Below are 14,581 nucleotides of genomic sequence, written 5' to 3'. Positions count from 1 at the left end.
ATCACCACTGTGACCACATGAAGATGTTCCATCCAACCCACCTTCCACTTGTACAAGTGGATCACTGGATTTGTTTACATTTTAGATTCGGAGTTGTGAGATGTGTAACTTCAATTTCAGATCCATAAATTACCATTTCAGATGGCAACTGTAGTATAACCAGCCTGGCCCTCTAGTGGCTCTTTCTGTGTTGGACCATTGCTGGTTCAACTGATGTTGCTGGTTTAATGGCTATTTCGATGATGGCACTTTACCAGAATTTAAGGGAAGACAGAGGCCTCTTCGCTATCCTGCCAGTAATTAGTTGTAAAAGGACTAGATGAAACATAGAAAGTTAACAGCACAGAACGAGGCTATTTAGCCCATCAGTTCTGTGCTGTCTCTGTGCAGCAGCAATCCAATTGGTTCATTCCCTCATCCCATCCCAACACCCTTTGTTATTTTCTTTCACAAGCCTGTCCAGTTCCCCATTGAACACCACAACTAAATTGGCACCTGCTACTCCCTCTGGTTTTGTATTCCACCACTCACTGTAAAAAATGTTTATCCTGAAATCACTTTTGTTTCTTTTACCAATCACCTTCAATTTTATTCCTGCTGATACAGTATACACCCCTCCCCCTCACCTCTTTATACTGGTGATCTCCCTTCAACTCTTTCAGACCAGGTGAAGGGTCTCGACCCGAAACATCCCTTCCTCCAGCAGCTCAATTTTTGCTCCAGGTTCTGGCAACTGCAGTCTCTGGTGTTTTCAACAGTGTACATCTGTTGTCTAGACCCTTTGTAATCTTAAATGCTTCTGTCAGATCTCTCCTCAGCCTCTTCTGTTCCAAAGAGAGCACCCCCACTGTCTCCAATGCTGCCATGCACCAAAGTCCCTCATCTTTTGAATCACTTTAGTAGCCAATTAACCAACCAGCATGCTTTTGAGATGTGTGAGGAGGCCGGAGCATTCAGAAGAAACCCACATAGTCACAGACAGAATGTGTAAACTCCGCAAAGACTGTACCCAAAAGTCAGGATCGAACTCTGGTCCTTGTAGCTGTGAGATAGCTGCACTAGCTGCTGTATCATCGTGTTACCTATTATGCACACTTTCAAAGGCCCAAAGGCCTTCACTTCCCTCCTGTCTGAAAAACAAACTTTCACTCCTCTTTCCTGTTACTTCGACAATTTTGTATACGTGCTTGCTACAGCCTCTCTTATTCCATGGCCATCAGTCATGACAAGCTTATTATGTGGCACCTTATCAGATGTCTTTTGAATAAGAGATATATATATATATAAACTGTATTAACCACATTTCTCTCATGGACTCTCTATTACTTCATCAAAAATATGATTTGCCTTTTTTCACATTGGCTTTCTCTAATCAATCCACAATCATCCAAGTGACTGCCAATTCTATCACCGAATATTGTTTATAGAACTTTCCCTACCAGTGAGTTAAATGGATTGGTCTATAGCTACTGAGTTTATCCCTGCATCCTTTGTGGAACAAGGGTATGGCATTTACATTTTTCCTGACGTTGGACAGCACCTTGGAATCTGTAGATGTTTGGGAGATTACAGGCTAGGACCTCTGCAATTTCCTCCCTTACCTAAGCAAGCAAACTGCAATGTATTCCAACAGGACCAGGTGATTGTATCCATTTTAAGTGCAGCTTCCCTTCCTCATGCTCCTTTATCAATGTTTAGCCCATCCAGAATCTCAACCACGTCTTTTGGCTGAGACCCCAGCAACATTCATCCTAATTGGTGAATGTTGATGTAAGATACAGTAACTAACTCAGCCATGCCCTCTGTCTCCACAAGCAAATTTTTGGTCTCTGATCAGTCCCATTGCTTCTTTCGCAATGCCTTTTTTGTTCATATGCTGTAGAGTTTGTTTGCATTTTCTTTTATGTTGGTTCCAGTCTTTTCCCATGTTCTACTTTTGCCTCTTTTACATTCCCTCTGAACATTCTATATTCACTTGTGTTAACGATATGCTGTCTATCATATGCTTTTATTATGCTTTACTTAACTCCATCTTTGATCATGCCTGGAGCTCTGGCTTTAATTTTTGTACCCTTCTCATGGGCTAGACCATAGCTGAATCATCTCCGCTTTAAATGCCTCCTATTCTACAATTACTGTTTTGCCTGCCAAGCTTTGATTCCATTTTATTGATATTGGCCCTTCAATTTACTTTTTTTTTGTGCCTTGGAGTCATCTATTTTTATCCTCTTGCATAGCTATATACCCCACTGGTCCTAGTTGCACTTGGGTTTGGCTAATTCCCCAGAAGTAAGTCCAACAAGGCCTTGTTCCTCAAAGGTTCTCCTGAACAAACATCAGCTTTTTATCCCCTCTATTATTGCCTCCCCAATTTATTTTTGGATAGTTGGTCAACCATTATCACTTCTCTGCAACTTCCCTGCAAATTTATCCTCTGTGTCCTTCCCAGTAATTGGCAGCCTAGCATAGTCCCAGCGCTGTAATTGTGCCTCTGTTGTTTCATAACTCTTATGTGGAGATCATTTTAGCATCTTATCTCTCTGAAGTTCTTCAGTATTTTCCGTAATTCAAACTGTCACTCCCCCTCCTTTCTTTCCTGCCCTATGTTTCCTGAACACCTGGTATCCAGGAATATGTTGGACTCATTCCTCTTTATTTTTCTAGCCAGGTTTCTGTTATTAGCACAGCATGATTAATAGTGCCCACAGCTTTCCAACCTTGGTTAAAATGCTTCTTAGGTTCATAGTGCGTGATTGCAAATACATCTTGGACCTTGATTCACCTCAACTTCCTTTAGAGGTCCCCACCATCACAGAAGCCAGTCTCCAGCCAATTCAATCCATTTCACGTGATATCAAAGAAATGGCTGAGTGTACCAGATTCAGCAAAGGCTACGAGACCAGCCAACATCCCAGCTGTCGTACTGAAGACATCCCTCCAGAACCAGCTTTGCCTCTAGCCAAACTATTCTAGTATTACAACACTGGTATCTACACAACACTGTGGATTATTGTCCATGTTGATCTTGTTCACAAAATGCAGGACCTGTTCAATCAGTCTACTCTCAGTTGTCAGCAGTGACAGAAGCTGTCTTTGACAGTGATATCAAGTGACACTTGCTCACTTTCTCACTGTTTGGCTTTTGTTAGGATTATTACGGTCCAGACTTCTTCACAGTCTTGGTCCAACCTTGGAGCAAAGAGTTGAATTTTAAGAGGAGAAGTGCAAGCGGCTTCCCTTGACATCAAAACATCATTTGACTTGATGTAGCATCAAGGCACCCTGGTTGATGGGCATCAAAGGGATAACATTCTAATGGTACACAGTGAAGAATGTGGGTGTTGGAAGGTCAATCATCCCAGCCCCAGGGCATCACTGCAGTAGTTCCTCGGGGAACTGTCCTGGGCCTGCCATCTTCAACTGTTTCATCAATGACCTTCATAAGATCAAAAGTGCAGATCTTTGCTAATGCTTGCACAATATTTGATTCCTATTGCAACTCTTCAGCAAATGAAGCAGCCCATGCCTGCATACAACAACATTCAGGCATGGGCTGATAAGTGGCAAGTAAGATGTGTGCCAAATAAATTTCAGGCAATGACTACCTCCATCAGGAGACCTACCCTTGACATTCAATGTCATTACTGTCACCAAAAACCCCACCATCGATATTGTGGGGGTCATCATTGACCAGAAACTTTACTGGCTCAACCTGGTAGCTGCTGATCAGCTCAGAGGCTGGGTATCTTGCAGTGAGTGACTTGCCTTCTGACACTCCAGAGCCTTTCCATGATCACCAAGGCACAAGTAAGGACCACGATAGAGTGCTGTTCACTTGCTTGGATGAGTGCAGTGTCAACATCTCTCGAGAAGCTTGACACTATTCAGGACAAGGCAGCTGGCTTGAGTGGCATCCCATCGATCACCTTAAACTTTCATTCCCGCTACTGCTGTTGTGCAATGGCTGTGGTGTGTACCTTCTACAAAATGCACTGCAGTTACTTGCCCTGACTACTCCAGCAGCCCCTCCCAAACCCATTACCTTTATCGACAATGAGGGAAAAGGCAGCAGGCATACGGGAACGCCGTCACTTGCAGATTCCTCTCCAAGTTGAAGACTGTCCTGCCTTGGAAATATATTGCTGGAAAATGCTGGAAATACTTAGCAGATCAGGCCGCATCTGTGGGAATATAAATAGGGTTAATTTTGGGTTGAAGGTCCTTTGTCAGATGCTGCCTGACCTGCTGAGTATTTCCAGCACTTTGTTTTTATTTTGGATTTTTAGCATCTGCAGTTTTTTTTAAGTTTTCCAATATATTGATGGCTGTTCATCACTGGATCTCAGTCCTGGCACTGCCACTGTGGAAGTACCTTCACCAGACTGCAGGGGTTCAAAAATGTGGCTCACCACCACCACCTTAATAAATGCTGGCCTTGCCATTGGTGCTCAGATCCCAAAAATGAATAAATTTTATCTTAATTATTCTGATACATTTTTATCATCCAATCATTTTCATGTATTTTTTTCCCTTTCATTGCTACCTTCCTGTGCCCATCACCCTGCTAAATCCTCCACTGCTCTAGTAAACCTTCCTGTTAGGGCATCTGCAGGACCATCTTCCCAGTCATACATTTATCTGTCCTATGCTCCTATTTCTATACTCACCAACACGTATAACAGGAGTATTCCAGAGATTGCCATCTTTGAGGTCTTGTTTCTTAATTTCTTTCCTAAGTGCACATTTCACATGCCACACCAGGAGATTATACAATACTGAGCTGCAATTCTTTACAGGAATTGAGTGGATTTCTTGACAAGTTGAACAGATGTGAAAACAATCTTCTGGGAAAAAGCAAAACTGAAAAGATAAAGTAGATTTAAGTGGATCTTTTATTCTTGTTAAGTAATTTAGGGGTGCTTTTTATGCACTAAATAAATATTCTGTATTGCCACATGTGTGGGGGGAAAATGTTTGATTGCAAAAGAATCTAAAATTGTTGTAGGTACTTCGGATATATTCACGCAAGGATATCTGAAACAGTAGTTCCTGTTAATTGCCTAACCATCATCGTTTCCTGGTGAACTATCAGAATTGTTGAAGGAGTTGGGGAGGGACAGTTAAAATTTACAAATCTGTTGATGGAGATGTGGTCATTGCTGCTGTCTATTATGTGACAAGTGCATATAGTACATTTGGCAGGCAATTGCCTTCACTAAGCTGCTATGATTCATTATAAAATTTTCAAGTGTGTATGTGTCTTGGAAGAATCTTTGTATAGTAACTGCAGCTTAGAAGCGAGTTACTGATCCAGATTTAAATTGTCCTACAGGCAGGTTGTAGATAAAGTAATACTCTAGATGATTTTGGAGCTCCTGACCCTAAATTTCTGTTTTATTATAAGATGCATGTTCCAAAAATGAAAACATGTAATTTAATTTTCTACTTATAAGAGGCAAGATTTTCTTCAGATTCCCCATTGAATTTTTGTGCACAGTTCCACAGAAATCTGCTTCTCTTGCAGTTCATGGCGTTAATTGCTCATTGCTAGGTTTCCAGCTGAGAATGGTGAACTGAGCTGTGTAGACCATGAAATAATTAATTAATATACATGAATCAAAAAGCTGCAGATTCAAGCAGCATTTTAGAAATCAGTATTTACTTAGACAAAGTGTTAAATTGTCCTCCATGAATTTTTTAAAAAAATCACATGATAACATTTGCATAAACTGCTCCAGACCCAGAGCTCTGTGGTCTTAAGTGCCCTCTGAAACTGCTTACAAAGACATTAATTTGTAATAAAACTGCTACATTAAAGCAGAATTAGAATAATACTGGAGCAAGGAGCAAGACGCTGGTGGAACTCAGTGGGTCAGGCAACATCCGTGGAGGGAAATGGACAGTCAACATTTTGGGTTGAGATCCTTCATCTGGACTGGACAATCAACCTGACCCGCTGAGTTTCTCTAGCAGTTTGCTTTTCTGTTCCAGATTCCAGCATCTGCAGTCTGTTGTGTCTCCTTAGAATAAACAGTGTTGACCACCCAGTTTTAATCGCAACGCAGAAGAGACATAAAGCAACTGACTCCCAGCCAGTTGGTCTTGCAAAGTCCTCCTGACAAATATCAGGGGACTGATCGAAATTGGGAGAGCTGGTCCATAGTCTAGTTAAAGAACTACCTGACATAGCTGCACACTGAGAATCAAACATTTCGGCAAAAATTTCAGACTTTTCCAGCACAATCCCCAGACACATCAGTCTCAGCAGCAGCATAGACCCCTCAGACACAGTGGCACTTTGGTGTATAGTCAGGAGAGAGTTGTCCAGGGAACCTTTGTTGTTATTCAGAGCACCATGAATTCTCAAGGTTAAGGCCAAACCTAGGCAGGCTATCATCTTCTGTCTTCCTCCCACTGACAAATCAATGCTACTCCTTGTTGACCAATACTCAGCAGAAGCACTGAGAGTATGGAGGAACGTACAGTGGGTGGGGGTTTTCAATATCCATCGGCAGAACTGACTTGGTGCCCCTATCGTTGACTGGACTAGTCAAATCTGAAGGATGTAGTTGTCAGACTGGATCTGCAGCAGTTAGTAAATGAGAATAAGCCTGCTTGCCCACAACCTCGCCAACTGACCAGGTGAAGGTGCACCTGTCCATGGTAATGCTGACAAATCCTTGCAGAGAAGTCTCATCTCTGCACCAAGGGCAGTTTCCATCATACTGTATGGTATTACTGAAATTCTAAATGGTCTAGATTCAGGACAGATCTGACAGCCAGTGAGGCTCCGTGGTCCATTCGGCAGTGGTTGAATTGTATCCTAGCACAATTTGTAAGCCCTGAAATATTCCTCAGTCCATCATTGCATTTAATCCAGGTGGCCGACACTGGTTCAATGACTATAAAACAGTATGCCAAGAGCAGCACCAGGTGCAACTAAGAATGAGCTGCCATATGAAGGCTATACACAAGCCGAACAGCAAATGAAATTTGCAATAAGCAAAGCTGAGTAATGCCACAACCAAATAACTCGCACTCAAGTTCTCCACTCCTGCCCCATTCCATCAAGGTTGGTGACAAACAAAGCTCCAGGAAAATCCCTATCCTCAAAGCATACGAGTGTCAAAAAGAAGGCTGAAGTGCATGCTGCCATCTTCAGCCAGAAATACCGAATAGATGATCCTCTTGGCCTCTTCTTGAGGTCTCTGCCATTACTAATGATAGTCCTTAATTAATTTTTCTCTGTGCGACATCGTAAAACAGCTGATACAAGCAGACAGCATCCCCCTCCAGAACTTGCTGTCTCTTTAGCTCAGGTGCTCAAATAAATTTACAACGCTGATAACCATACAAAAATGTGAAAAATACCTCAGTTATGACCTGTCCACAAAAAACAGCCAATCCAGCTGATTGGTGGACTCTCAATCATCAGCAAGCAAAGTGTCAACTGGTTACAAGTTATTCTTTCCAAACACTTGCCCATGGATGTTCATTTTGAGTTTCACCAGGGACACTTGGCTTCAGATCTCATTAAAGCTTTGGTTCCAAACATGGATAAAAAAGCTGAATAATGGAGACAAAATCAGAATAATAGCATGGAGGTAAAATTTGATCAACTCCTGCATCAAATAGGTCTGATATGTTTATCAAGCAGAAAAAGTCTCCATGAAAGAAAACAGTTGTAATTGTTGGTGGTGCCAGGATATTGTCGCAGTGCTTTCTCAGGATGGTGTCCTGAAGGTTCAGCTGCTCCATCAACTTTGGTTCCATTGTTAGTTGAAAAATGGGGACATTTATGCAGTCATCAGTAATATTCAATTCCATGCACAACTTTTCAGAAAGTTATACAGTCTAGACATGTAAGTAGCAGGATCTGCTCAACATTCTGTGGTAGGCCAATAATTAGCAAGTAGAGAGAGACAAGTGCTAAGCAGTAATCATCTCTAGCAACAGAGAGTTTAACTACCTCCCCTTGACATTCAATGATTTGTTATTGTGAGCACCGAACCAGTAACATCCTTGGATTTGCTGTGCCCAGAAAGCTAGATGGACCAATTGCACATATATATGGCTACAAGAGAAGCTCAGAGCTGAGTTGTCCTGTGGTGTGTAACCCATGTCCTGATCCAATGCCTTTCCACCATCTACAAGCTGCAAGTCAGTATGTGATGGAATTCACTCTACTTACTTGCAAGCACCAAAGAACTTGACAGCATCCACCATAAAGCAGTCCATGTGGTTAATATTGCATCCACCAACCTAAATATTCACTCTTTGCTGCCGATACACCGTGGCTGCAGTGTGTACATTATTCTAAATGCACTACATTTACTTGCCCAGGTACTTAAGGCAACAATTCCCAAATTAGTAACTCATGGCCTCAAGAAGGATAAGGGCAGCAGGCACATGGGAACGCCATCTGCAGGTTCCCTCTAAGTTCGACACTATCCAACTTGGAAGCTTATTGCCATTCCTTTACCAGCAATGCGCCTAAATCAGTGGTGCACAATTTTTACAGAGAGGGCTGGATCGACAATCCAAATCATTCATGAGACCTATTCACATGAAATGTGTTTTATTTCAACCATACATAACTGGAAATTTAGTCATGTTATGTGCAGATACAAATTCTAAAAGTTATTCCTAGCCTACTTTTTTGTAGACTGATACCAAACAAGATGACAATAAACATTTCCTTATTTAAAATTCAGTAAATTATGACTTGGGTTTTTGTGTGTGACTACACAATTTGCTTGAAGTTTTTCTAAAAAATCCTGATGTGCCTTGTAGATTCCAACCGTCAAGGGTTTTGATCCAACCAGTGGATTTTAAAATTTTCAGTTTTACAAATTAAATACTCATTTACAAAGTATACTTACTTTTTCAAAAAAAGTTCTTGTTTTTCTCCTTGTCTTGTGTCCAAATTATACTTAGCCAATTGTAACTATATTTTCTTTTACCAAATAATTATCCATCTGTTTACTTGGGATGGGATTAACTTCCTTTTGTGGATGTCTGTTCCATATATTTGCAGTTAGAAATTGGGAAAAGGATTCTAATGTTCTCCAACTTCTGGAATGATAAAACTTAGTGAAAATTTCTCTTTTTTTCTTTAAGAATTTGTACAATTTCACTGTAGTGGATCATGTTTACAAGTACACTATTGATTAAATTGGAAAAAATTTGTAATTAATAAGAATTATGTTTAGAAGATATTATGGTAATGTTAAAGGTGAATGTTAATTAAGTTTCTGAAAGAAAGGATGATTTATCACTCATCTATCCCCTCCCTTGGTACTCTGTTTTGTGTTGATTTTCTTTTTGGCTAGTCAAGTGTCTGACCACAAAGAAACCACAATCATTTTTATAGTTTCCAAATCAGACTATGTAAAATTATGTTTGCCTGATGGGCTGAATATGCAACGTGAAATCTTCCCGCAAGCTGTGAACTTAAAGACAAATTCATTTTAAAAAAAAACAAAATACTACAAATCCTGGAAGTATGAAATGAAATCAAAATGCTCTGGACATTCTCCAAGTAAAGCAGCAGCATTGGATTAGGAAATGAGAATTAGTATTTTAGGTCAATGACCTTTTATCAGGTTCATTGACCTTAAGTATTCTGACCAGCTGAGTGTTTTCAGCTTTTTTGTTGCAGTAAATTTACTTAATGTAGTCCAGTTAATTTAGGTGTAGGTTGATAGAGGCTTTAGAGACCACCAAATATGTGCAGGAATCTTGAAGGATCCTGGGAATGAGCAGCTCAACCATTGGATTATTTCTAGTTAGAGCACAAATCTATTAGAAAAAGTAATTAAACACTTTAATTCTATGAAATAAAATGTAATCCTAAAACTTCATATATATTTATCCTCCTGGATTAGCTTGAGACAGCAAGAAAAAAGGGTATACTGGGATAAGTCCACAAAAATGTGGACATGAGCTCAGAAATCCAAGAGAGAACTTGAGGGAAAAAATAGAGAAGTTCAGGCTGAACATCACAGCTAAAAAAATATTTTGCCAAAACAACAGTTAAAGAAAAAGTGAAAATCCATAAAACATGGAGACAGTCTTGAAAACTGAACACAAAATACAGAATATTGTGATTGGCGGCTACTTATTATTATACCAAAGGGCCAGCCATCATAAGCAACCTTTCCTACTCGTAACGAAAATAGAAAATAAATGCATGTTCTGGAAATCTCAAACTAAAAACTGGAAATGCTCACATCAGACAACTTCTTTGAAAGAGCGGGGAAAAAAACTGCTGGAGGAACTCAGTGGGTCAGGCAGCATCTGTGGAGGGAAATGGACAGTCGATGTTTCGGGTTGAGACCCTTCGTCTGGATTAAAAGAGTAGAGGGGAGGTGGCCAGTACAAAGAGGTGAGGGGAAGGGGTATATACTGTTTCCACCGACAAAAGGATGAAGCGAAACGTCGATTGTTCCTTTCCCTCCACAGATGCTGCCAGACCTACTGAGTTCTTCCAGCAGTTTGTTTTTTGCTCCAGATTCCAGCATCTGCAGTCTCTTGTGTCCCTCTTTGAAAGAGAAATGGAGTTAACTTTTTGGGTCGATGCTGCCTGACTTGCTGTGTGTTTTCACCGTTTTCTGTTTCTATTTTTTGTCTTACTCATATGCTGCTAACTGTAGCAAAATCAATGACTTGATTAAAATCATGGGGAGTTCCTAAACAGACTAGATAGCCTTTAAGTAAATTTTATGAAAAGACAGTAATGAGATTTTGGGTTATATATTCATCTTCTTTTGTGTGGCCTTTGTGCCTAAGGCATGTCATATAGAATTATAAATGATAGTGGAATAGTAGGTATATATTTGGAGTACGTTGAACAGCACAGGAAGAGGCCTTTCAGTCCATGATGTCTGCCCCAACCATGATATCAATCTAAACTAATCCCATCTGCCTGCACAAGGTCCGTATTCCCTGCCTGTCCATGTGTCTGTCTAAATTCTTCATAAACATTGCTATTGTATCTGATTCTACCACTTCCCCTGGCAGCAAGTTACAGGCACCTACCAGCCTCTGTGTATATATAAAACAAATGTGCCTTGTAATTTAACCGCGCCCCCCCCCCCCCCCAACCTTAAACCTAAGCCCTCTAGTATTAGACATATTCATCCTGGGAAAAAGACTTTGACTACCTACCCTATTTATGCCCCTCGTAATTTTATATACTTCTATCTGTTTGCCCCCCAGCCTCCTATGCTCCAGCGAAAACAATCCAAGTTTGTCCAACCTCTCTTACAGCTAATACTCTCGAATCCCAGGCAACAACTTGGTGAACCTCTTCTACACCCTCTCCAAAGCCTCCATATACTTCCTGCAATTTGGCAATCAGAACTGCACACAATATTCCAAATGTGGCCTACCCAGAGTTTTATTGAGCTGCACCATGACTTCCCAATTTTTATACTCAATGCCCTGACTGATAAGTGTGCCGTTATGCCTTCTTTACCACCCTATCTATTGTGTCGCCACTTTCAGAGAGCTATGGATTTGCACCCTAAGATCCCTCCATACATCAGTGCTTCCAAGGGTCCTGCTATTTATACTTCCCTCTTACATTTGACCTCATGTACAACACCTCACACTTGTCCAGATTAAACTCCACCTGCCATTTCTCTGCCCATATCTCCAACTGGTCTATATCCTGCTATATCCTTTGAGAAGCTTCCTCACTCTCTGCAAATTCCACCAATTTTTGTTTTAGCTGCAAACATAATAAGCAGACCACCTACATTTTTGTCCAAGTTGTTTATATTAGGAACTGTGGACATGCTATGTTGGCACCGGAAGAGTGGCAACACTTGCGGGCTGCCCCCAGCACATCCTCAGTAACGCAAAAAGACACATTTCGCTCTGTGTTTCAATGTACTTGTGACTAATAAATATCATATATATATTACAAACAACTAGCACTGGCTAGACATCCTAGCGCTGATCCTTGCAGAACGCCACTGCTCATAGACCTTCAGTCAGAATAACGCCCCTCCATCACTACCCTTTGTCTTCTATGAGCAAGCCAATTTTGAAACAAACTGACCAAGTCACTGTGGATCCCATGTGACATCTTCTGGATCAGCCTATCATGAGGGACTTTGTCAAATGCTTTCCTAAAGTCCAACTGCTCTACGTTCCTCGATCAATGTTACTTCTTCAAAAAAAAACACAATCAAGTTGGTGAGTTATGACCTCCACTAACCAAAGCCATGCTGACTATCCCTAATAAGTCCATGCTTTTCCAAATGTGAGCAAATCCTGTCCGTAAAAATTTTCAGTAATTTCCCTACTACTAACGTAAAGCTAACCAGCCTATAATTTCTTGGATTATCCTAATTGCCCTTAAAGAAAGGAACCGCATTGGTTATTCTCCAGTCTTCTGGGATCTTGTAATGCTTTAAATTTCTAGAGAATGTCAAGGATCCACAGATTTAACTGAACTTTAGGAGTGCTGTTTGGAAATTGATCTTTGAGTGGGATATTATAACTGCAAGAAATGATCTAATTGTGAAGACAGAAACCATGGTAGTGATTCTTTTCATGTAGGATGTAGGTGTTATTGGCATTTATTGCCTATTGTTGCTCTGTCTTGAGAAGTTGATGGCCAGTTGCCTAATTGAACCTCTGCATTCTGAATGTTGAAGGTATTCTCACATTGCTGGTCAGTAGGGAGATTAAGGATTTAGACCCAGTGACAATCAGTGAATGGTGCTATAGTTTCAATCCAGGATGATGTGAATAGTATTGTCTCTTATGTTGCCACTTACAAAGATGAATAACAAAAGTAGAGCTAATAACAAGTTTTATCGAAGGCAGTAGCAGCAGAGTCTAGAAAAAGTCATGGCATGTTACACTCGATTCTTGTAGGTATGCTTCATGTAAGTGTATTACTCTGCTTCCCCTTTGTAAACAAAAATAACCCATACAAACCAACCATTTACATCCACAGAATTATGCAATCAGTTAATTATCTGAATCTAAAAACAATTGTAAATTCAATTAACTGTAAATTCATTGAAATGCTTGGTCTTTTTGTTAACTGAATTCTTCACTTTAATCTGCAGTTGGTACGATAGAAATATACACTGTAGGCACTGATGATATAACCTGCCACCGGCATCAATATAGCAGATTTTGAACTTGGTTCATGGACTCCCATTCCACCTGCCTTTTCTGCTGTCCAGAGGAGTCTGTGTTCCATGTTTATATGAAATGTGAGATGCTGCAGCTCCTGTCTGAGTATTTGAAAAGGCTGCTTATCAAGTTCTGTTTGCACTTCAGCCCCACGCTCCTGATCTTTGAGCATCCAGTGCGAAGGGTGGGTTGTTTGGCAGACCTCATTTGTCTGCTCCTAGGGTTGGCCAGTGTGGCCATGCACAGGTGCGGGCAGCAGGCTGACGAGGGGTCTGTCCCAGTCCACATCCTGCCCCTCTATGTCCCTGCCCAGTCCTCCATGGAAAGGGACCACATGGGTTTGGTTGAGGCTTTCCAAGACCTGTTGGCACTGTAGGGACTGGAATGCATTCTGGACAGCAAGGATCACATTTTAATCTAGAATTGTTTTGGGTATTATGCTAAATAATGGAATAACATTTACTTGTTATGAAAATGTTGACCTGAATGTTCTGTATTTGTATATTTTAGAATTTTTAATGAATAAATTTTGAAATGAACAAAACATCATTCTTTTGTGTTCCCAATGTCCACTCACACTTCCCTAACTTAACAAGATATTTGCCATGTCCACTGCCTGCCATTGTCATTCCCTTAATTAGAGAGCCTCATTCTTCATTCTCTTGACATTAGAACATTGTCATGTTACTCCCTTGAGCAGCAACGTCACATGCTTGTCAGAGTGAAGTGTTGTTGGGCTCTTTTATGTTTGTAGAGGCGAGAACACCTTTTACTGAAGGCAGCAACTCTCAACTAAAGGCAGTGTCTGGTACAGTAGTTTATCAAAAGTCATACTAATTGTACATTCATTTCTCAACTATACACGTAATACTCTTACATACCACGGTGCATTGAATTGAGGTGGAGAGAATGGTTCTCCCTCGTCAAGAGCTTTATGATTTTGTGCATAAGTTTCAGATTTAGTTGTGCAGATTATGATCGCACTATTACTACCTAGGTACATTGGATTACAAGTTGTAACAGAACGAAATCTAAAATGTCAGTACACACTTTACAAATGCAGATTGACCTGTTTGGTAATTCATGTATGTCACAAATGCCTCTGAGTCTGATTCATGGGTCTTAAGTGATCTTAACTGGTAATCTTAGCTGTAGTGTTTTTCAACACAGCTATTTTTCTGGTTATGTAGGTTTAAACTGCCAGCCCTCTTGCACACTTTAAAGCAATGGCTGTTTGATAAATCATGATCTCTTCTAAGTAGAATTATTTGTTGGCTGTGTATGTGAATTGTACATGGCATTCCTTTTCCTTGATAACCAAATGCAGTTTGTATTGTCTGGCTTCACTAGCTCAAGTGTCTGAGAATGGTTGGAGGATCAGGATATCCATTCTTCAATCCTTTAGATTTTTGGCAGGTGCTAG

At 40.6% G+C, this 14,581-nt stretch overlaps 1 protein-coding gene across 1 annotated transcript in view; it reads left to right on the top strand.

Annotated features, from left to right (window-relative positions):
- eif3hb (eukaryotic translation initiation factor 3, subunit H, b) overlaps positions 1 to 14,581 on the top strand; it is a 109,360-nt gene that overhangs the window by 87,158 nt on the left and 7,621 nt on the right. The window lies entirely within an intron of this gene.

This window comes from Pristis pectinata, chromosome 9 (genome assembly GCF_009764475.1).
Source record: "Pristis pectinata isolate sPriPec2 chromosome 9, sPriPec2.1.pri, whole genome shotgun sequence".
Lineage (NCBI taxonomy): Eukaryota > Metazoa > Chordata > Chondrichthyes > Rhinopristiformes > Pristidae > Pristis > Pristis pectinata.
This window is presented reverse-complemented; position numbering and strand designations above follow the sequence as displayed.